The following is a 25,723-nucleotide window of genomic DNA, read 5'->3' on the forward strand; positions in this document are numbered from 1 at the left end:
TGCTGAAAATTTCACCGCTGCAGCTGCTACTAAAGTTAGCTCAGGTACTCCTACAGGAATGATGGGCATCACACTGTTGCCAGCTCCCACAACTACTTAAAATAGATGTGGCAAGAAGACCATGCACATTGTGACACATGACAGTCTACTTTTGTGCTTCTATTGACAAGAAAGGGCCTTAATGATATTGTAGTCCAATAATTCCAAAAGATCCTGACTCCACAAAGTGAGCGCTGTTGCCAAAAATCAGCTGTTTCCCAGTATGTTGAATACTGTCAAAGATATGGTGTGGATATATACAGGGTTTTTTGAATTTTACCTACATGGTCCAGTGAGGATCATCAGAGCAGCTAGTTGGATCAGACACTGTAATTCTGTGAACTCCTCTTTTGGAAACAAAACTGGTACTGCGTCAGCATGTAGGCTGTGAACAAAACAAAAGATGGAACAATTATTAAAATAGATTATAGAAACATGGGGAAAACACAGACATAAAAGCCAAAAGGCCTCATTTGGAGCAAGACAAGACAAAAGCTTTAAATACTTTTTATTGCCAAATAATACTGGTTTTTCTTTTTCTTTTTTTTTTTTTAATCTGAGAGACCTAGGTGAAAATAGAACAACTCAAGCATGTATTTATCACACAGAGATCTGGAGCAGTGGTAATAACATGGTACTGACAAGCCTTTGGGCTGCTCACACCTACCTCCTATTGTGTGTTTTCAGATTTTTTTCAAACCTGGTGACCAAACTGTATTGAAGATAACAGTTTCTCCAATATAGTACAAGCAGTCATAGAATCATAGAATATGAGGTTGGACCTTTCCTGGCAAAATCACGGTCTTGACAAGATAGCCCAGCAAACTGTCCAGCCAAATCTTAAAAGTGTTCAGTGTTGGGGGATCTACCATTTCCTGGGGAGATTATTATTATAAGTCTGCAGCCGAATCAGCAGGCAAACTTGTGTAGCTTGTCAGTCACAAGTCTGGAAATGGGCACCTCCAGCAGAGAGGGAGAGGGGATGCTGAGCCCATTCAAACCAAGGAGCAGGTTGACACAAAGGCAGAATTAAGAACTGGGGTTTCCTTTTCTTCCAAATTATGCAATCTTTCAAGCTAACCAAATTAAAAAGTTGGTCTGGAATATTATTTTTCATGTAAAAAGTGTAACAGAGTAAGCAAAAATATTAATAGTTAAAACCTAAACAAAACACTTTCCTCTTGTGTTGTAAATTTCTGAAGTCAGAAGTGTAGGAGAAAGATTAACAACTGACCACCATGTTCCATTTCATTACAAATAATTAGGGCCAAATAGAACCATGTGCCATTATTATTCCACTTATTGCATGCCATTGCAGCCTAAGGCTTCCAGACCCCTTTGAATAACTTAAAATACAGAAGAGTGAATCTGAATCAAGATATTTCACAGGTTTTCAGTGTCTCATACTGTACCAGAACGCCAAGGGATTTTACTCCCAGGTAAGGAGTAAAAGGAGGCAACAGACCAGAGAGGGAATATATTTGCTATGCTGCATGTTCAGTTTCTCAGGAAAAAAAGCCCAAAACAACACCAAAACCCAAGAGCAACAACAAGGCTGAGGTTATTAACAAAGCTGAGACTATATTCCAGTTAATTTTCAGGAGGGAAGAAAATACACATTGACTACCCATGTACATTGCTGCATGCCAGCCCAGCACTTGTAACACACTTCTGATATCCTTTTAACCATGAAGGTCTCTCCCTCCTCTGGTAAAACACTCTCCTGGATGACACCTGTTCCCTTCACTAACCCTGCACAGTCAAGAAATGCAATGAGTCAGAGTGGAAGCCAATATGAACAGCCCCTTAAACCAAATAAACACAGGAGAGGCCATATTTGAATGAATGGACAGAAAGGAAGCAAATCAGATTAAATATGGCCAGAATTTGTATTATTTGTCTTGCAAGCAGCACGAAGCAATTCCTAGCTGGAGATGTCAGTGTGGCACACCTTTTCAAGAACAGGCTTTGAGACTGACCTTCTCAGGCCAGGATCTATGTTTGATGAGAGACTGTCACACCAAACTCACCTCCCGAAACATTTCTTTCGCTAGGCGTTTCTCAGCCTGGCCATTACACTGCTATAACGCTGTGTTCCCACCACTGCTCCCAGACTGACAATGCACGGGAAGAGCAAAACAAGGAAGCGCGTCTGCAGCAAGGGTCATGTGCCAAAGAAGGCAAAACTCTCAGAAAGAGGCAAAGAGCAGCCAGGGAGATCATGTGCATCAGAACTCCCTCCCACCTGGAAAGGGTTTTCACTCTGTAAAGTGACACAGAAGCTCTGTAAGGATCTCATGGAGCCTTTGGTGGTAAAGCTCGATCTTTTGGCTCAGGTAGGAGGGTTCCAGACTTTTCAAGACAGCAACTCTGATTTTAGTACTTCATTCCAGCGGTGCAGCAGTGAATCTACACACTAATAATTCATTCACGTAGAGAAACTACAATTTGCACAGTATGTACCAATTTTTGTTTGATTGAGGTCCCTAGAGGTCCTTAGTGGAATGCTTACATAGTGTCAACAACATGAAACAACAATGTGAATTACACTTAAAAAAACTTGAAAGTTTAAAAATTAATTGACCCTTTTTTTATTCAGAAAGTATAAAGGCTGAAAAATATTTCTCATTTACATTATCAATGCAGAAAAGTAATTTAAAAAACTCTGCTACATGATCAAAGTCAGTTTTAAATAACTTTCAAACTTTAAGCCTGCAAAACAACTGAAAATAGAAGCCTTTTTTAGTTAGTAAAGCCTCCTTTTAGCTGAGGAATTGAAGTTTCTGGCAATTAAAACTGGAATTTTAATAATTGCCCTCTTATTGAGTTATTATGCTTTTAGTTAGCAAAAAACTGATTTATTATTAAATTAGCTTTTCAAGCTATTCTCAATTAAAAAAAAAAAAAAAAATTCTTCCCTGCAATTTTCTACTTTATTTTAGTTTTATACCATTACTACCAAGAATCCAGCTTTACCCTCCTAATAATGCAGGTTGTGACTCAGAGCTTTGGAATTCATTGCCTTAATTTACAATAAACTAAGTCTCCTCAAATAAGCTTGTGCTGTTTGTATATTCAGCTACAAAGCTAATAAACTCAACTCTTTATGAATAATAACCAAAGGCAGTTGACAATTCAGCTTATGCAGAACATCAAGCTCCAGTTGAACAATGCTGTCAACAAACCCCCCAAACCCCATTCCAGCTACCAGCATGAACCCTGGACCTTAAATAAGCCATCATCAGCCACCTCTAACCTCCTTTGCCATGTCTGCCCTAGAAAATTTAATTTGAGGGGTGCTTCTAGGCACTGGCACTCAATCTCTGCCACAAAACTGTGAGAGTGGTCCTAGCAGGATTTTCACTTGGGTGTGGTTTGGGAGGCAACACAGCCAAGGAATTTGAGTTAGGCCCTGCACACGGAGACACGCTATGAAGAAGAGAGGACTGGAATTTACGGCACCACAAATACAGCTGTGATTTCAATACCTTCCAAAAAAAAAGTTGTGGTCTGGATAGGCAGGCACTCGATATTCCAGGTACAGAACTGAAAATCACATTTTATGACTTGCATGATTCCTTTCCTATATTCATGAGAATATTTAAAACAAGAAGAGACCCTGGGTGCTGCCTTTAGATTTTTATTTATTTTTGATAAAATCTCACTTGAGACTAGAGTGTCAGAAAGACCTTTAAAGAAGAGAACTACTTTTGTGGAAAGCAAAACTATGGATACAGTAATTTCTATCCTGTTTACTTGAGAAGACAAATTTGCATGCATTGGCTCTGCACTGAGAAAATTAGTTCCTGTGTTTCACCAAGTAGGTTCCTCTCTATGAAAAATAAAATTCACGGAGTGGTAAAACTTTATACATAATAAGGTATTTCACATTGAGTGTGCATCAAGAGAGATAAAGGTGATCTCATGTGTTGGGATCTTTTACATGAATTATGTGCAATTTCTGCCTTGCTGTCAGGACAAAAAAGGTCTCAAAAATTTGACTTAGTTAAATATTTTTATTTTCTTGTTGAAATAATCTATTAAAAATCAACACTCCTACACATCACATTTATCAACCTCAAAAAAGCCTAAAGAGGTACCTAAATAGATAAAAGGCATCTTAATAGTTGAATGAACATAAATAATAATGAATATGATCCTGATAAAAAAAAAAATCAGAAAAAAAAGCAAGTTCTATTTCCAATGGCCTTTAAAGGGCAGAAAATACTTTGATCCTTAAGCTTCAGACATAAAAAAGACTGTAAGCTGGAAGAAGCGTCTCTGCCTTGCACTTCTTTCAGTGGATCTCATTAGAAAGACATTAGGATCATTCTGGACCAAGACAATATAAAAGACGGATGGTAAGAGATTGCAACTGCAATGTTTGTACACTTGAAAAGTGCCTCCCCACTGATATGACAGAAAAATGTGCAAAATGTAGATCAAAACAGAATTTCTTTACTGGGACAAATATATTATCACTCAAGTTCATTCAACTTGCTTTACTTTTGTTTATTCAGGATGACTAAAACCAATCATTTTATGCTCCTTTCATTCAGTTTTACAGAGGTAAAAATTAACGATTAATATCCTGAATTAAGAGAATGTTCCTGGTGAAGACATGTCAATTCATAGTACTGTCTTAGCCAACTCTGTTTCAGCTGCTGGAGAACTAGAAGCCTTCATTTTGTTTTGAAGTTCTGAGGAGCATGGTAAAACAAAATCCAAACATTTCAGATATGATTTTAGTTTGGTAGTCTCATAGCTCAAAAATTGCTCAGTCACATTTGTTTCACTCTAGAATAGGGACTTCAGTGTTTTATTGACAAAGCTGAGTGCCTATCATGGAAATACTCAGGACTGCTCAGCATAAAGGTGTTCAACTCAGTTCAGTTCATATACAAAGCGTCTCAGAAGTGCACTACAGTGTCTGAATAATCAGTAGAACAAGCAGCTAGGAAAAAAGGAAAACATCAGGAAAAGAACACTAGAAGTGTACTTCAACCTAATTGCTCTATTACTTATGTTTTCTACACATCTGGCATATAACCACAAAAGCTTTTTAAAATTTGCAAAGTGATTAGACTCTCTCTTAGATTGTTATTCCCTCAGGTGCTTACTGATACCTCACTACTAGTGTCTCTGACAAAGATTATTATTTTACACTGAAATTTTTTAAATGTCAGGCATAATTTTATATGACACTAAAAGATAATAATGGTTAAACAGACCAAAACAGGAAGCTCACTATTTGGTAGACAGTTATCAGCATTAATGACTTAGGAAGCAGTCCCACTTAACTTTTGATATCTTTGCAGTTACAGGCATCTACCCCTGAGCTGTACAGGCTTCAGAGTCAACACAAGAAAAGCTACCACACCAAAGAACCACTCAACAGAGCTGATGTGTTTTAGTTGCTGGCCCTAGGATGAGATGAAGTAAGCTTTATGAGTGTCCTATGTTCACCATCCATTACACAGCACATCTAAATCTGTTTTGATTAATGCCTTCCTGAGTGTTCATTTCTCATGATCACATATTGGCATCCTTAATAACTGTTTTTTAAAATCCCTTCCATCCACTGTTTAGTCTATAAATACTCTGATCCATCTAGCCACTTAGAGTGAGATTAGGCTCCACTATATGCATGGGAGAAAAAACATACCCCTTCTCATGGAAGACAGCCTTATCTGAAAAAGATGTCCTGAGCAAACATACTGCTCCATTTCTTTCACACAGAGTTTCACTTTAACAGTTACCCAAAAGTTTCAATGTATTAATGACCCTCGTATTGATAGCCTTTTCTCCACCCATCTCTGCAACTAATAAGCCCCCCTACAGTGTTTTTTACTGTAACTGATTAGTCTAAACAGAAAAAAAAAAGTCTCATGAAACATTAGACTTTTCAGCATTTGAGGAAATATTTGGGCGTGACTTATGTACACAAGATACATGTCTGGTGTGTTAAATCTGAGAAAGTGGGAAAGCCTAAGTAAAATTTTGAATTATCATGAGGCAGCTGAATGTGCAGTGAGTAATATGCTGCTTTATCAGTTGGAAGCAGATGGACTTTCCTGAAAAGGGATTGTAAGTCTTTTAATGGAAATGTGCAGCTTGTTAACCGGGATACCCAGGTAGGAAATGTCCTATAACTTGGCCTTTCCTAACTACGCCTGCCAGGCAGTAAAGGAAAATCCAAGTAATCATTAATTTCTTTTTAAACTCCATTTTGTAGCAAGGATACACAAAACTTCTTTATTTTGTATCCTTGATACAAACTACTACCCAACAAATGTCTTACTGAAACATCTGATGAGAATTATGGCATTAATGATGGTTATAAGCACAGAGAAGAAATAAGCTGTTGGCAAGAGGTACAATAATCTCCAACACCCACCTACTAAATCCACTCTTATACATCCACAGTGCAGCCAACAGCCTGGCATGGGGTCACCTGCCCACCTCCAGCCTCAACTGCAGCTCTTGTGGAGCAGGTGCCTTCCCCTCCCTGTGAGCAGGACCCTGGGATACTGTGACAGAGGTGTCCCCGCCATCTGGGGATGTCCCCCCCATCCTGGGGCTATTCCCAGGCACCCAGAGGGTCCCTGAGAAGGTAAGGAAGATATTCCTGCATGCCCCAGGGACAGCAGCAAACATTGCAGCACTGACACATCTGGCCGTGTGAATGCCACTTGAAACACGGAAATAAAATCAGCTAAGAAGCCTTGGATTTACCTCTGCTCTGGGCTTCCCAGTCCATGCTGCAGGACTTTCTGTGAAGAGAGGCAGAGGATGCCCCATGCCAGGTGCAATCTGTTCCAGCTGGCTGCAAGGGTACGGATGAGTTCTGCAGCTGTACTGGCAGTGCTCTGTGGGATGCGTGGCCCATGGAGAGCCCAGGCAGGTTCATCCTGAAGGCAGCCTGTGGATGCCTCAGGCTGGAACAGGGAGCAGCATGAGAAAGAAGGAGAGGCAGAGAGGAGCCTGACCACAACCCCTGTCCCTGTCCCCCTGCGCCTGGAGGAGCAAAAACCAAGAGAAAGGCTCAATGTCGGAAAGCAGTCCTGACCCCCTATGGGAGAACATTTTAAGTATGCTTTGGGACTGTAACATGCCTTTGCTCATGTCTGAAAACCTGTTAACCTCTTAAGATCACTTGCAGAATGGTTCTCTGTGCAGCTGATGTTAAAGATCTGTTATTAATTGTGTATTGAATTAGTATATAGAACTTCAGTACTGGAAAAAGCAGCTCAGCCATTTCTTTATCAGTATCTTGAATTTTTCTTTGGTTTGTTTGTTTATACAAAATAAAAACCTGAACAGCTTTTGCCTGGTGGGGAGAAGGGATGAGGAAGAAAAAAAAAAAGAAAGGAATGACATGTGGAAAGATAAAAGCCCTGACATGAGACTCTTGTGTCATGCCACATTCTGTCATTAAATTCAATACTTAATCAACAAATCAGATCCCCAAAATTACAAAGTATACTGTATCATCCCAATGCACTACTAAAACTAGACAGCGCAGGGAAAATAAGCCAGTGGCTTTGCTACCACGCTTTAACTCCTCTGCTCAGATAATACAGGTTTGGCTTTGCTCAGGATTTATTTAATTCTGAGTATTAGGAAAAGCTTGGGACTGATTACTACCAAGGGCAGTAGTAATCAACATCTGTTGTTGATATATGTTTACTCAGATGAGTTAATATGAGTAAAACACTGTAAATGACTCCAGAAGTATATAAACTCGGTGATACATGAGATTAAGCTCTAATGGGATATATCTATGAAAGCAGTAGGATGACCTATACCCTAACCAGGGGACAGAGGATCAGTGCAGACCAGAAGGTTTGTGTGCTGTACGTAGGCTTTGACGTCCACAAGTGGTATCATAAGAGCAGGCACTTCTGACTGATTCACTGTAATCACTCCTGCCAGGCAGCACTGCTGTGCTATTCTGTGATTTCACAGGCATTATAGCAATGGAAGCGCTGTCACCTAGACAAAATGTAAAAGTACACCTTTCTCTTGAGAACTGATGGCAACCCCAGCCACATTTTCTAGCTGGAATAAACATGGGTTTTGCCCATGCATGTTTCAGTCTGCATTTCAATTTAATCAAAGAGATAGTGTTGTTTCTATACATTCACAGAAGAAGTGACATTCCCTACAGCATAATGACTCTGTTTTTCCTGTATATACAGTTTTCCCAGTGATGCTTTGGAAGGCAAAGAAAATGATGGGCTTCTTCTGATAGATGATATAACTGGAGGTGACTTAGATTTTTAAATATTCCAGAAAAATTAGATGCCTTAGAAACTGGGGAGAGGACTCATACCTGTTTTCTTTCCTGTTACAGGCGGAGGTGGAAATATACTGGAAAACCATTTTCGTCATCAAGGAAAGCTTAACTGTACCAGAGCAATCCCAAAGTGATGTGAACCAATGCTACCTACCAGCAATACTAAAATCAGGTACTTGGCTAGATTCTGTAAAAACTAAACTAAACTATCTTTAAGCCAACAGCTGGATCTGAAGGTAAGAAGAAAATCTGGTTAGATTGGCAGGGACTGCTGTGTTTGGCTTTATTATTGTCTTTCCCTGGACTATGAGAAGCAGTGTTTTTCCTACAAATATGTTTTATTTAACATATTTTCCATTTCTACAGGCACTTAAGCCATTGGCAATAACCTTCATTTCTTATACTCTTTTTCTGAAGTATCCTGTAATTGTGCTTTTGACCTTTTAAGTTACATATTCAGTGGCCACCAGGAACATACCAGTAAAATGCTTTATGAACCTTCTGAACTAGAAATTTACTAATAATTGCAATGTTGGGGAACAATCCTTAAAAACACAGGTACTTCCATTCCTATGGTACACAATCATATTAGCTTTACATTTCTGCCAAAGTAATGCAATTCAAGACTTAATAAAAATATTAAATTGCTTAATTAATTTAGAGGCATTAAAGAACACCAGGATGTATTGAGACAATTAAGATCTTTAGCAGCATTATTTTATGATATTTTCTGCCTCTGGAAGGCAACATAATATTAGCAAACCATCAGCCCAAGCAAGGGCTCTCACTGGGATAAGATTTTAAATTACTTAATAAAGACTTTACAGACAAAAATTCTGCGATCATCTTCATGAGGTTCTTAAGTCAAGTAAGGTCCTGATTTATTACAAGCTAACAACGTAATTACAGAAATTATGCGTCTTGCTGACATTACAGAAAATGAGACAGAAATCTCAGCTATTTTTCTAAATGCAGCAAAAGGAAAAATTATCAAAGAGGAGTGAAAACCCTCAAGGCTGAGCCCAGTCTTACATTAGTATAAAAAAATACCAATGCAGAATAACCAACAGAACTCATTGTGCCTTGTTTTTTCTTGCCAAAAATGTGTTAGTATGGGTAACTTTCGAATTAACTGCATTCAGGAGGAATAATACCACTCCAATGATACAAAAATGATAACTGCATCAATTCTAAAACACACTCCATTTTTTTCCATCAGCAATATCCCTATGGCTTAATTTCCCAGAGATATAAGAAATGCCCTGAAGAGGGCTGTTGATACCATGTAACTTAACTATTTATTTTATTCTGATTTGAATCATTCTTTGCTGGAGCTTCTCCCCAGGATCATAGGAAAAAAGCCCACTGGCTAATTTAGATTAAATATCCAACACCTAGACAGGTAACTTTAGGCAAGCTGGATTCTGCCCAAAACTAAGTCAAGAGTCTGAGTAAAAATCTATCCCTTTCCTTCTTATACAGCAGTGATACACTCAAGGTCTGAAGATTTTTCAAGCCAGAAAATATCACCCTCTTCCCAGCCATCTGAAAATGGTCTGAAATCCATTGATTGCTAACTAAACTTCTAAGTCACCAAAGTAACTAAACTCACTCATTAATTCCTGTATTTCTACCTGATTTGTCTAGCTGCTGTTTAATTAGCAGCATTTATGAACAAAAATCTAAGCATTAAGCATGTGCAATGAGGAAATGAGTCTGATGTATATAACTATGTAACAGGTAACGTTAGATAGAGAGAAAATCATGCCACCAATCTTTGTAAACATATGTCAGTAGAGAAATCAGTTTGCTTCAGGAGTCATGGCTAAACTTTGGTTTTCACAAGAACTCTACCAAGAATAGCACGTTGTTGAACTGAGCTCTGAAACAGGGAGGAGAGCAAGGTGCTGCTCTGCATGTCTGTTCCAAATATAATGCATCCCTTAGCCATCCTTTTCCACAGGAAAGAGACTGTCCTTGCACTGACTGGATTATTCTGAGAACACGAAGCTACAATATCACCCTTTAGGCACCACTCATGCCACCTTTCTTTCAGCACAGGTTCTCTGACCTGCAGATATCTTCCTCTGTAAACCTTGGTAAAGCATAGTTTAGCTTCAACAGGCATTAAGATAGTACTTCATGCCCTCCTATTTTTTTAAAACAGTGCTGCCAGCCAAGCAAATATATTGGTTACAGACAGGAACAGCAGCTGCTTCAACTCTGAATGTTATCATATTCCTTTTTTTTTAAGAAGAAAAAAAATTTTCTTTATATCCTTTTTTACAGTCCAGGAATAAGGTCGTAATCTTGTTCTACATTAAATCAATGAAAGAAATCCAGTGTCAACGCCCATGAAGCAAAAACAAGCAAGCATTCCTAATTGCTCAATATTGGTACTGCTCTGGAAGACTGCTTGGCAAAGCACTGCTGAAAACAGCTTCTGGTGTCATTTATTCCTTTAAGTAGTACAGTTTTCTTATGGGGAGCTAATTTAATGGCAATACCAGTTCAAATCACAGGGTGGTTCTTTAACAGCTAGTAATTTTCAAGGACAGTCTTTATTACCTTGCAGCAAATAAATAAATTCCATCTACAAAACTTTTTTTCCCTACCATATAATATCAAACAAGTCAACCTTTCAAGGTCCTGCTATTTGTATGGCTACACAGTATGAAAATAGCTCTTTCTCAGCCCAGCAAATGAAAGGAACAACTGGGAATATTTTAATAAGACTGTAAATTCAAAAAGCAGTATGAAATTATAAAAATTGTGTTGATGCCTCAAACACTGTTGTATATGCATTAGATGTAAAAATGCCATATATTTAAAGGCCTAACACTCTGAAAGAGAAGAAAGCAGTGTAAGGAAACCCATGATGGGTAATAGTAAGGGTCCAGCAATGCAAGCTCCCAGGTGGGGTTTATAAGCCTTCAACCTGGTGGTATCATCTTATTTCAGGCAGAGGGAGAGTAGCTGTTGGTTGTGTACTTGCAAAGACAAGTGAGGTGAATTTCAAAGAAAAGTTAGATGAGAAAGAGATTTGCCCTCATGCAGAGAACAGAATTTTATAGTGGACATGACTTTGACAATTACTTTTACTTAAAAGAAGCCTTTTTTACAACGTTCTAGCATTCAAACCACTCAGTAAACTCATGATAGTCTCTCCAGCAAATTGATGTGCAACCAATCTGTGCCTGTTAGGACACGACCTTTTCCCTAGGATTTTATACTTCAGTGAAGAAGGATGCACCTGATTTGGGGGAAGGGGGGAAACTCCACTCTGAGCAAAGTATCTTCCCCAGCTGCTTTCTCGTCATTTTAACAGTGCAACAGTACCTACCAAATGGTAGAGCAGACTTGCTGGGCTTCACTGTAGTTTTCTTCTCACAAGTTTGAGATTATTAAAAACCCCGTAATCCACATAAGATTACAGAAAAAAAGTTCATCATCATACTCCACTGCCTCTGGAGGTAGGTTTTTGCCCATATCCTCACCTCACAGTAATCCCAGTTACTAAACTGCTGCAACCCAAATACTCTACTCAAGCCAAAGCTCATCCCAAAAGGAAGAGACACAAGGAAAGGAGTCTCTCTCTTCCACTTCTAAATGTACTGTGCTCAAATTGAAGAATTAAGGTCACTGTTTCTTAAAAGATTATTTTGATGAAATTTTATAATAAATCTATGCATAGCATTCATACTTATTCATTCCTAGACACAAAAGCTTTTAGGGAAAGAAAAAACCCAAAGAATTCACCCAAAACCCAACCAAATACTGCAGAAGCAGAAAGATTAGGCGATTAGTATTATAGTGTAGAAAGGAATTATTAGGCTTTGCTGCAATAATTCTGGTGCACCAAACACCCTGCAATCCTTAATGCAAACCTGTTTGTACAGCACAGCAGTTCCGGTGGGCTCCTCACAGACCAGTGAGTTTCAAGCCAGGATTAGTTCCATAGTAACAGAGGAACCACACATGCTGCAAAACAAAGCCTCACAGAGGAATTTCCAGCTGCACTTTTCTTTATTTCCCTTTCTTTGCCTTTCTTCGCCTTTCTTCAACACAGGAATGCTTTCCCCTAGCTTACAGTGCATGATCTACACACTCTTCAATCTACCTCTATCTCTTGGTTTAAGAAACTAGTTTGCTGAATTCTCCTAAAAGAATTGGGAAGATGGCAAGATTGCTACATGTTTTGCAGTGGCATATTCCAGAACATTGCCCTGCAAGTCGTATCTGAAAATATGTTTAACTGTAACTCATTCACTCCTAGGAAATTAAATTTTTCTTCTGTCAGGGAATCACTAAAATTTCTTATGTTCACATTAATTGTATCTACTAACTTTAATTTTCCAGATGCAGGATGAGAAGATCAGCTGCTTGGGAATTCTGTATCTGTAAAGATGCAAGTCAAAAACCAAAAAAGTCTAAAAAACCCCTTTTAAGCAAATATACAATATCAAGACTAAAATATAGATACAAATAAAGTAATAAATCAAAACAAAGAAAAGAAGGGAAAGAAATTTAATCTGTACATAATATCTCAGCTGATTCTGAGGAGTGTTTTATCTATTTGACTAGAGAAATATCCAACTGAAATCTTTTAAGAATTTTAATTATGAAAAACCTTTTTTGTTATTAAACTTAAGTTCTTCTACTTGTTCAGAAATGACAAATATACCACATTCCTACCTCAGGTTTACATATCTTTAAATGCTAACATTATAGCAAGAAAAGGAAAAAGGACAATTAGAAAATGGTCTCACTCCTCCTAATGTATTCCTGGGTTTCATCTTTTTCACTTGCATCAATAAAAAACAAGTTCCTTTTTACAAGAAGACATTCTAACATCATTGTACTGTTACTTTTTAGAAGATTAAAGTTCTTTTTATTGCTAAAGGAATTCAAAGAATCCAGCCATATGCAGTCTTTTCAATCCAGGTTATTTCTTCAAATAGAGTTCAAGCAGATATTAACATATTCCAGTTTTATATGCTTATTGAAAGTGAAATTATTTTTTGAGCTTTTTAGGTTTTCGCTATAATCAGGTTTGATTTACGCAGAAAAATGCTGCATTTTGAAAAAACAATGAAAAGCATCTCAGTTGTTCAAGTGAGATGTGGTTAGGGGTTTATCCCTATATTTTTTCAATTTTTTGTTTTAAATGTGGCAGCTAAACTTCTTCAAGTTTCGTCTTTAGTTTTTTTTTTCCTGTCAAATACTCATCAAGACAACAATCTTGATTATCTAAGACAATGATCAGTGGCAAAACCCAGAAAGCAATTATTTACAAGTAGCTGTCAAGTCCACTTTTGGTTAGGCAAAAATTTAATTCAATTGACAAAATGAAGATTTCTATTTTTATGTTTCCTGTTACCAATGTTAACATAAAGCCTCTGAGACTGGGTCAGTTGGTTAGAGCATGGTCCTAATAACACAAAGGTTTTGGGTTCAATCCCCATATGGACCATTCACTTAAGAATTGGGCCTGATGATCCTTTGGGTCCCTTTGAACTCAAAATATTCTGTGACCTGTGATTTAATACTAGGCTGTTTTGCAGTCTTGAATAGTAAGCATGACATTTACTTGAAGCTGAAACTCCAAACCATAAAAAAAAATGTAGTTGAGTTATACTTACAGATAAACATTCTCATTCAGGGTGCCTGAAATACCACTGTATAGCACCCCTAGTAATCTACTTGTAATACAGAACTATAGCCCAAGAATGCATACCTAAAAAAGAAAAAATAACATACAGACAAACTCACATATAAAGCAAATATTCATTTCCAATTTAATGTCAAAGTGTCTAAGCCTTCTTTTCCTTTGCCTCTACGTTGAGGTATGTTCTTCCAATAATTTGTGAAATTATTTGCTACAACTCATGTATTTGAGGTTTTCCCATGCTGATGTGAAACACAGCAGCTATCACAACAACGACCCAACTGTCCACATGCCTTGTGGATGTGCAGCGTATTCAATTTACACCGCACATTCGCAGCTTCCAGCTGTATAACAGTTTGCATCTTTGGGCTCTCTGGCAATGTATAACATGCAGATAATTTCACTTCCAAAGGGCACTTGGAGAAAACACATTTAAAAGGCCAAGCAGTCACTTAATTATGAGAACAGCTCAGAAGTTCTTCCAGTGCATTGAACCCAGCTGCCTAAGGAGCCCATCAAGAGCCAGATGTCAGAAAATATCTTTCAAGAACTTGCCATTTGCATCCTGTGATTGCCATCCAAGAGGGAAAAAAGGTGGACAAACCATCTCATGGGATAGGATAACTGGCAATCCCTGCAGAGTTATATCCTGATCAAAAGATTTACAAGACTGCTTGAAATAAGAGATGAAAATTAATGGATAAGTAATCATGGACAGCAGATTTGCATCTAAACCTAAACAGATATTAGCAAATAAAATACATGTTTGTTTTGTTGCTTTTTTTTTTTTTAATTTTGCCAATTAGTTACATATTTTTGCAATGATGTAAACCTAACTTGCTTATTACCACAGCTAAGTTTTGGGACATTATGAATACCTGGAATGGTAAATGTGGTGGGAGTGATTTCGCTTTTCTTTGCATTAGTTTTGTGTTTTAATGTTAAAAATTAACAGGGTTTTTTTCTTTCACTAGAGCCTGGGGACCTGTATTGTGAACAAGATCAGTATTGGGTTTAGAAGCAGGTAATAAATAAGTAGTGAAATGGACAGATTAACAACATATTTTGAAAGTTCTAGACAACTTTTTTCCTCAACCATCAGAAATACCACCTATAAACGTGTAGATATATTTAAAAAGAGACTTCTTAAGCTATACTGTCTTCAGCTTTTGCATACTTTATAAGAATTTGACAAAACCTAATAAAAGTATGTATTCCTTCTAAGGAATTGCAACTGAATTCTACAGTTCATAGATCCAAAATAAGCAGTTTGTGTAACCTTACTTTAAGTTCATTAACAACAGAAGAATGTCGCCTTGGGGAATTTGTCTTGTTACACGTTCCTAGAGATATACACAGAGCTCAGACGAAGAGACAGTCCATAACCCATGCTCTGTCCTTGAACCAGCATTTCCATCAATATTTTACTACTCATTTCTAAAACAATCAGATAACTTTCCCTTTGAATTGGGACTTCAAAGCACTCAAAGTTTTGGATCTAAAAAAGTTTTCTGATTACACACTTAATCTAATAAAAAGTAGTGTACAAGACTATTTTAAAAGTATTTTCCTACAAAGGATGACAATTTCTTTGGAATCTTTCTTGTTCCAAGCAATCCTGGGATCATCATTAAATACTGGCAGCTTAAAGATTATCTCTGTGTATTTACCAAATCTTACTCCAGCTCTGACAAGATAAGATAAAAGAATAGTGTTACTTGCCAGGGTCAAGAGTTATAGCAGTCTAAAATGCAGAGCACTTTTCTCGATAACAGAATTTTTTTAGAATAGGATTTTGAGGGAGTTTTTTGTTTGTTTGTTTGCTGTAGATTTGGCTTTTTGGATCAGTTTTGTTTTTGGTTTGTTTGGTTTTTCTTTCTAAAGTAGGATAAGAAGTCATAAAACAACAGAAGTAAATGGAAAAGAACAGCATTTTCTAAAGCGATAGCTGAAGTAGTCCAGTAGCTATATAAAGTAAAGGAATACTATAAAATGCATGGGAGGGAAAAAAAACAAACCACCACTCTCTAATTTTTGTACAAGAGTCAATGCAAATCATAAGTTACTTCTACATGCATTGTGATTGATGTAATTTGATTTCAGAGCCAACATTTTCTTTGTACAACTCTGCTTCTTCTTCCCTCTGGTTATGATTTTTAGCACACCTGATCAACTGAGTTTCTCCCATGAGGAGATATTTTTTTTTGCTCATGGCAAACTGATGACCAACCCTGTTGCTGCCTGGCCCACTGTTGTAAGGAAACGTAGCAACAACACTCCTTTTTCCCTCACAAAATTAAGTAGGCTATAATACTCGAAGAACACTTTAAAGAGAAAAAGCCAGCAGCTCTTGGCCTGAACCTGACTAAAACAAATTTCAGGCCACATTTGAAAAGGAGAAACTAGATTATAATGTATAAAAATACCTGCAATAATGAAGTCTATGTGTTCTTTCACACTTCTTTCAGTCTTTGACTTACTTTCCCTTCCACTTCTGTAAACAAAATGTCAATCTTCTAACATATTTTTCTTGATCTGCAGCATTATCGTTTTTGTGGGTGCTGCTCCTTCAGCCTCTAAATAATTTATTTTTCATTTTCATGTCCTTCCTCTCTGTCTTTCCTGTTGCTGAGATGTTCTCTGTTCACCATCCTTCTTCTTGCTAGATCTCAGTTCTATAAGCTATTTCTCTCCTTAGCAATTTCTTGATAGCCCTTTTGATGACCTTTTTTCACCAACAAAAAGCATCTGAACTGCTGCATCAGTGCCACAGCAGTCTGGAAGTCAAAAATGTTTAAAAGGTGTGTTAGAAATTCTTATGTCACAGACTATTTTATTATTTATACTTTTAGCTTTTGTATTTGAATGGGACTTTTCACAGGGATTTTGAAAGAAAGCAGATTTTGAAAGGTGGAAGCAGAGGGATATAAACATCATGAAAGTGCTGGAGACGGTTTGCAAACAGCAATCTCAAAACAAGGAAAACCTAAACCAGTACATTGCTTTTATCTCCAGACAGTTTTCACTGCCAGGTGTCCTCAGAAGGCCAAGAAGTGGCTTGTAACTCAGTCAGATCATGAAGATCCACCACCATTGCTCCCATCAGAACAAGAGCAGAGCTAAGCCTTCCTTTGCCTTCAAGTAGGGAGTAGAAAGGACACTGAGGATTTAGACATATTTCAAAAAGTTGCCCTAACAGTGCCATGGAGAGAGAGATGAGCTAATGCATTACCTCTGTTCTAATTTACTTTTTCAGTATATATGCTAGTTATTTACTTCTGCATATGTCCCTTATAAAATATGATAAGGAGGACATAAACCAGGTGATGAGGCACACTGTAAATTGTGAACTACGACTGTGAAAGCCTGTAGAGAAAAAACCTGGGAATCAGTGTTGATATAAGCATAGGAAAGAGAAAAGAAAGCCCACAAATTAATAAATTTAGTCAAGGATATTTACAGATTACTAATGTTTTATAACACTTGAATAGAGAACTCGATATGCTATTTGCTTTCACAGACCTGTCATAAAAACAATGAAGAAAGAAAAATAAAACAACCTTCCTTGGAAAATTAATAATTAAGGTAAGAAGATATAATCTAAGTTATAGGGAATACATCTGCTCTCTCAGATGATAATATGATAAATCTTGACAAGATGTTTAAATTTGCACGAGTTCTCATATATTCACAGAAAAATTGAGATATAGGAATTAGTATAACTTGCCAAGGAAAGGCTCGTGAATAAAAGCAAAACAGCAAAGTGGATCAGAAAGAACTACTAGGTGTCACTAAAATGCCTGAGGAGACTTATTCTAAAGGAAGTCATAAAAATCAGATGACTTGGTCTGAGAGAAGAATTTGCTGCAGAATCAGAAAACATTAGAAAGCTGTGAACAATCCAGTCACCTAGCTGACCTTGATTTTTAATTCCTTGCATCAGGTTTTCAATCCATTTCAACTATTGCAGAGAAAAAAAAAAAAAAAAATATTACCCCCGTGCCTGAATGCCTCATATTAAATCTCTCTTTGTTCCACAGCACTGTGCATATCAAAGAGCATGTTAGAAAAATATTGTCTTCACTTTCTACAGATCTTGTAGAGCTGAAATGCCTGCTCGGTTACAGGCACTTACAGAGTGCACCACTTGGTCTCTTCTTCCAGTTCTCCAGCATGGAGAACACTACTACAGGCAGCAGCTTCTCCATTTTTCACAGAGTATCAGTACCAGTGGAAATTTGCAGGAAAAAGGCATGACTGCAACTTGCTTTCTGAAGTGGGATCAACAGGCAAATACACACAACAGGTCATGGCAAACTACTGAAATGAACCTGAGAAATACATGGGCAAGCACTGACAAGAGCTTGCCTTCACACCCAGCCTGTACTCCCTGGCAGCAGCCATGAAATGTTTTTCTCTCTTACATTTCATACAGCCCTCTCAGAGCTCCCTGTTTGATGTTGACTTTTGCTAAGCATCTGACTCCGCAAAATGTGAGATGCTCATTTCTGGGCTAGAAATGCCTTAGGCTACTATGTTTAACCTCCTGCTTTCAATTCCATGTGTTTCACTTTTCTCCTACATGCTGACTGTACTGTTCTGATGTACACAATGATAAAGGTGGTAGAAACTCCTTTTAACATAGGTTGAAAAATGTGAACAGAAACAAACAAGAGTTTGCTTCCTCTTGGTGCAGAATGGTATTTATGGGTACCCTGTAGGGAACAGATCAGTTACTAATGACTATGAAAATACAGCCTTGAGATACTGAACTTAGAAAGATCTCTGTTTAACAATGGATTTTTGTTCTCCTTACAAAAGAAAGTGCTAATTGGTGGTACATAAGGTATTAACATTTTTTATGAGCACTACAAAGCTTCAAAGGGTTTAATTGATTTTAACTTTTGCTGGTACTGTTCCATGTCTGAAAACAGTTTTCTGTCAGTTTTGGTTAATAGCAGCTTTAGTATTAAATGTCTGCAGCAGAGTTACTCACAATGTGAAGGGTATGTTACAGTGGGGAAACGGTACATTTTTATATGAGGAGAAATGTGTTCAGAGCATTTAACCACTTTTTAACTTCACACACTCAATTCCAGACCTAATTGCAAAATGCTTCTGAACAATACTTTAAAAATTGTAACTTATATCACTTTTGTCAAATGGAGGTTATAACCAGCAAGCAATCTCTCTGGATGCCTACAGAAAAATTTGAACTATGATCTATGATATAAAACATTAGGCCATCTCTTGGTAATTTCCTTTCCTCCTTTTTCTGCCTCTCACAAGAAAAAAAGATGAATCACTTTTCCAATCTGTTTCAGCACATAGCTGCGCCAACAGCTTTGTGGTAACACAGGGATGGGTGACAGGCAAAAAATACCAGACTTCAGCATAGCTGAATACCTGTATTGTGAAACCCAAGACTGCTTTGAAGGTGTCGGTGCTGCTGAGACCACAGAGCATCCTTGCCTTTACATGATGTTACTGGAGACAAATTAATTATTTCGAGTTCTTAAAGTTCACCATCTACCTCTTCAGGAACTGAGACTACACAATTAGGAAATAAAGCAGAATCTGCTCGCTCAGAACATCTGCCCCTTTTTTACTGCAGAAACAACTTTACTAGTGGCACAGTTATTAACTATTGTTAATAACACATATTGACACTGCAGAATCATCAAATCCTCATAAGATGGATCTAGGAAATAGATAACAATTGCCTAATTATTTTTTGTGATTAAATACAGAAGAGAATCCAATTAAGAGTCACAGGTTGAGCTAGAAGCAACATCACTTGGAAGAGAACTCAGCGTTCATAAGGTACAGATATATTTCACCAGGATTATTAAACACCTGACCTTATGTGGGCTTCACCAGGAAAATTTCCACAAGTATAATGGACAATTTTATAAATGGGAAAATAATTTATGAATGATGATTTCTAGACCAGTCTAATGTAAACCAACTCCTCCTTTCAAACCAGAAGGAAAAAGTCAATTTTCCCTTTTACACCAACAAACAATACCAACTCTATGCTACATGGCAAAAGACTTTTTGAACCAAATTGTGAAGCACTGCATTTGATGCAATGCCATTTTGAAATTTAGAAAGACATTATGTGAGGGCCATCGTGAAAATTTATTCCGAAAATTTATGTGGAATATTTCTCAAATAACTAGTGAATCTGTTTTTTCATGTCTTCAGCCAAACACTTTAACACTCAAACAACCTTTAGTGGTCACTTAAAGTCAGTCTTGGGCCCAGTGACTTGTAACAGCTGATTCAAACATTGAATGCCATATGCATGCACAAAGAAAAGAAATAGCCATTTTGAGAAGAGTTTCAAAAGCTTTTCTTTGAGTTTCATTCACATGGATGATGAGTAGGCTTGACAGGGAAAAGGCGACAAAAGCTCACCTACTCTGTTTGAAACTAATCTAACAGAATAATCTTATCTGAAAATAATATGCTATGAACACCGATAATTATGTTAAATTGTTGTGTTAAAAGATAAATTGTTGTGTCTTGTTATTGCCAGAAGATTGGATTGCAGGCATCATTTGCATGTAAAAAACATTGCAAGAATGTTAGGAATCACATTAAAAAGTACACTAAAATCTTTACATCACTTTAAATTCCACTGCCACTGTCTTTGCCTCTCATCATTTTAAAAAGATGGGAAGGTGACAAAGTTACTACAGTAGTCACACCATAGTATAATCTTCTTCCCCAATCACCAGCAGAAATCTCCCAAGACTTGCCTTAATGGCTGGTTGGGAAATTTCTAGTCAGAGAATCACAGAATCATTTAGGTTGGAAAAGACCTCTAAGATCACTGAGTCCAACCTTTGACCCACTGCCATCTTGTCAACCACACCATAGCACGGAGTGCCACATCCAGTCGTTCCTAGAACACCTCCATGATAGTGACTCCAACTTCCTGGGCAGTCTGTTTCAATGTTTAACAACCCCTTCCATGATGAAATTCTTTATGATGTCCAGCCTGAACCTCCCCTGGCACAGCTTGCGGCTGTGTTGTTGCATCCTGTCGCTGATTGCCTGGAAGAGAGGACCAACCCCCACCTGGCTCCACCCTCTTTACAGGCAGTTGTTGAGAGTGGTAAGGTCACCCTGAGACTCCTTTTCTCCAGGCTAAACAACTCCAGCTCCCTCAATATATGCACTCAAGTCCATATTTGACTTGAAACTAGCATAACTATTACATCAGCCAGAATAAATCAGAGCAAGTCAGAAGCTTGGTTTTAGAGCTGAATTGGTTCTTGGCTGCTTCTGCACACGGATGGAAAAGTGGATGTGCATGGAAAGTACTTATGTACCTCCCCTCAGTGTTCCAACAACTCTTCTACATGCCTCTGAAATAAGTTTTTAAAAACATCAACTACATGGCTTGGGTAATATTTTTGCAAGCAATGTAGTTTTTAAAGCAATCTGAATTTATCAAATTGTACTAGATACAAGTACTTACTAATGCAGTATTATCTTCAGAATAGCAAATTTGTTAGCATACATTACCTAAGACAGAGAATGCATCCTAAATACCTATTTTTAATAATTTGTAACACTTACAAGAAAATTTCAGTTCAGTACATTCCTCTTGTTCTACTGAAGTATTTTTAAATGAAAATCTAACTAAAATTGAGTATTTCACTATTATTTTTGCATTCAATGACCATCCTAACCCCTTCTTGCTCAAGCTGTGAAATGTAATATATATTATGGACATAACTCACACATAAATGTATATTTAATAGCGATGTGTTGGTAAGAAGAATGTCAGATCATAGAAATATTTCGCAATAAGAAATCTATTTATTCTCATTTCCAATTTCTGATGCATTTTAAAAAAAAAAGGGCATACATGAAAATATAATATGTTTACCATTAACTTTACTGCCTTCTTTAAGGTTTTGCAAAATAAAACATATTAATTTGCACATTCAGTAAATTAGCATGGATAATTAAAACAATCTGCTACATTCCTCAAATCCAGAAGTCATTATTAACAGCTACTTTGCACTTGAACTAAATTAAAATTTGGGAATTCAGAGTTGCTGGCAACTTCTATGTTGGCAAGAATACACAAGCTGAAAGTGGATTGAAAACAAGACAAAACAAAAAAGGCACTGAGAATTGCTTAGGTATTAAACAGAGAACAACATTTAGTCACATGGCTACATCCTGGCAAAATCATTTGAGCCTTTTGCTGGAGCAAGACACACATTTCTGACAAACAAAATCTACTCCATTAAACATTTGTGTGTCAGCCATGCTTAGCAAAAAATCTTTGACTGCAGCTACATTAGTGAAATTTAAGTTGTGCCATGTATCATTTCAATTAGATAAAGATTTGGTGAATAGCGAAGCCTTTTATTTTATTGTCTTCGCAATCTTGACTGGATATTTGCTCGCTGCACCAACAGTGGATAATAGGATAGAAATTCTCTGTAAGGAAAACACAAAAAATCAAATCAATCTGAATAGTCCATTTTCAGTTTGCTGGCAGAAGGGTGTGGGGAGAGAGGGCTTTGAGAAAGAGGTGACAGAAAATAATTCCTTAAAACTAGACAGAAGGTGGAATTCTCATACTTAATAGAACCTGAAGGCTCAGTTTGAAAACACCTCATTATTTAGACATTTCTCTGTGGGTAAAGAATTTACCAACTCTATCCTTCACACTTATCTCTGACTTTCCATGTAGTGATGGTTATATTTCAAGCTCTTACTGCTGCTCTTATATTTCTTCATGGGTCATTGTACTTCAAGGGTACGTATCTCTGACAATGTGCAAATTCCTATTAGTGATGAGACCACTCTAAAATATGAAAAATTTCTCAGCAGTAATCTCAGCAAAGTCAGCAAAAGAGAATTATGCAAAAATCATTGCTATTCAAAAGGGTCCCTAGGACCAATTTTCCTGGGAAAATCCTGAAGCTGTAAAAACAAGTAAGACTCAAAAGCATCATTCTCCACCTTGATGTTGTTTTGCCATTTACATCCTTCCCCAGACTCTGAAAGACGGCACCTGATCAATTACCCCTGGGCTGTCACAAGTCCCTCTGTGTCTTCCCAGTGCTCTGGTTTGGTTGCACAACAGGGAAATCAGACAAGATTAGAAGAGCTGAGTTTGGGGAACAGCTACAAAACTCAATTATATATTTGAAAACACTTGAGATACACAGACAATAGTATGTGAGATTACCCTTTTGATAGGATATACACTGTGCTCTCAGCACATCTCTGGACTGAAGTATTTCTTTGAAATGTCGGCTCCTTCTACCTTTTTGAACTTTAGATGAACCAAAGCAGAGAATTCATATATTTCATATCTCTTCTTAAAAGTACACACATAGGATGTAAGATACCACAAAAGTTGCAGTATAAATCAGTTGTCATCATCTGTCATCTTTAATATTGGCATTTTTTCTCCAAAATGAATAAACTTCTTGAGAATGACAGGTGATTTTCCCTTATGGTATGACTTGCACAGACTTTTTCCCTTCCTTTTTTTCCCCAGTTTCACTCACTTTAGTTTTATTGCTATTGGCTAGAAAGTGCACTCTAATAAAACTTAGCCAACCTGTGTGTCATGTTCAGTCCAACTTTTAGCAAAACCAGTAGGAGCCCCTGCAGTGAGCCAGTGGGGTAAAGAGGGTGCTGGGTAAGAAACAGCAAATGAGGAGCCCCAAGATGCCAGACCAGTCCCCATCTCCGCTGCTGCCACACCAGAGCAAATGAATCACGCAGTGACTTGGTACAGTTCACTTTTTGATCTCTTTACATCAGTAACACCTCATTGTCAGACCCACTACTGGCTACACTGAATTAGCATGAAAGGGCCTGCAGTATATACTGTATACTTAACACCTAACAGCTAGATGTGACATATACTCTTACATATTAAAAAAAATCTTCACTCAGAAGGCAAAAAAATTGAATGTAAATTCATATCAACTTCAGGGAAGTCAGTAAGTTTATATCATCACAAGGGTTTAAAGGGAAGAGTCTGGAGTCCTGCCTGGGATTTTTTTGAGACTGAAATTTGCTCTGGCTAATGTCAGACCAATGTAAATTCTGAGGAAGCCCACTGAAAATACATATATATGAATCTAACACAAACTGGAACCTACTTCAGGATCTTCTCACACTGCATATAGAGACACAAATGAAAATACTAACAGGTTTGCGACATAAATTAAGTGGGTTTTGGAAATACCATCATTTATCATGTCATATCTAAATGTCACCTTTAGTTCATATAAATGTCACCTAATTAGTTCATATAAATGCTTTTTCTGAAATTACATCAGCCTTAAAATTTCAGAAAGGTCAGAACTGATAAGGAGAAGTACATATATTCTCTCTGCCCCTGCTTAGAGTTATTCTGCAAAATTGAGAGAGAATTTTGTCTTTGGTAACTAATGTAAATAAGACAACCCTGAGACAATGTTTAACACAGATGTGTGTTCCAGACAGTCCTCAGTGGCAAGATACACATTATTCCAACTAAATTTTTGAAAAGTAAAAAGCACTGAGTTTATACTCCATATTCACTCTCCTACTTACTCAGTAACCTTCTCATTAAAAGAGAGAAAAAATAAAAAGGTTGCCACAGCTTCTACATGGATCCTTCCTTTAAGTATTTTGCCTTCTTTCTTTCCTAAATGCATAGCATTTTTTTCCAAATAAATCCAAATCATAGTCCAATCATAGGAACAAGTGATTTACTGAATTTTATCTGCCTTGTCAAGTCCTTTTATTTACATTTAGTATGTTTAAACACTGCAGGATTTACCTTTTTGCATTTTGAATCTGGAGCCTGAAAATAAGCCCAGTGTGGAGTTGTATCCCAATAATGCATCCTTACGAAATGCTGATAAACAGGCCACAAAACATGCCAATGAATATTTCTGATCCTACATATAATATATCAAAACTTCACTAAGATGTTTTACAGTCTGTAATCCTGCATATATCAAAACTTACCTAAGAGGGGTTTTTGTTTCCAAGTCCATATAGATATTTCAAGACTGATTAAAATTTTTATTTATCTTACAATAAGGCTTGAAACAATTGCTCCCATAATTGGTTTTCAGATTAAATAAATCTAAAACTTCAAGCTAATGACAATGAATAAAGAGAAAAAAAGATCATGTAAGATTTCAAATTGTCTCACAATTTTTTGTTGATTTCCAGAAAACACTACATTGAAATCCCAGAAAGAAAGACTGAGACAAATTTTACAAATTTTTATAGTTTCAGAATATTTCCAAAGTGAAAGGTTTCATAATGTGACATCCTTAACATGTATTTAATTAATCAATCAAAAAAATTACATAATAGCCCTTTTACTTTTCATATCAAAATCAATTCTGAATTCATTCATGGAATATTAAATGGGTTAGAGACAGAAAAAAATCTAATTTTCCTTTCTGCTACATTGGCATAAAAGAAAATATTGTGGAGCATTATTAAAAAAAACCCCTCACAAAGCAAAAGAAAGTAAGCCTAGATTAATACTAATGCTTGGTGGGTTCAGATTTTTCTCTTGTCTGTTTTGGTTTTTTAATCTTTATTTCATATGCTGATAACCACCTAGAAACACTGCAAATGTGCTGCATATGACATTGGGCTTATTTCAAGCCAAAATTAAAGAATGCAGATGCAAGTGTTTTCTGCTTCATCACTCAGTGGAA

General features: G+C 37.1%; 1 protein-coding gene and 1 long non-coding RNA gene across 3 annotated transcripts in view; one reads left to right on the top strand and one right to left on the bottom strand.

Moving 5' to 3' along the window:
* CHRM3 (cholinergic receptor muscarinic 3) overlaps positions 1-25,723 on the bottom strand; it is a 264,893-nt gene that overhangs the window by 123,055 nt on the left and 116,115 nt on the right. For both annotated transcript variants that reach the window (XM_042014409.1, XM_042014410.1), the window contains exon 3: positions 324-424. The gene's annotated coding sequence lies outside the window, so the exon portion shown is untranslated. The remainder of the gene's footprint in view (positions 1-323; positions 425-25,723) is intronic.
* On the top strand, positions 7,974-17,928 carry LOC121658032. The gene is made up of 4 exons (XR_006013829.1): positions 7,974-8,045; positions 8,241-8,308; positions 8,396-8,510; positions 14,981-17,928. It is a non-coding gene; the product is annotated as an uncharacterized LOC121658032 (long non-coding RNA).

Source organism: Corvus kubaryi, unplaced genomic scaffold (assembly GCF_017639235.1).
Source record: "Corvus kubaryi isolate FWS band 111438036 unplaced genomic scaffold, C.kubaryi_AGA036_p1.0 split1-73, whole genome shotgun sequence".
Classification (NCBI taxonomy): domain Eukaryota; kingdom Metazoa; phylum Chordata; class Aves; order Passeriformes; family Corvidae; genus Corvus; species Corvus kubaryi.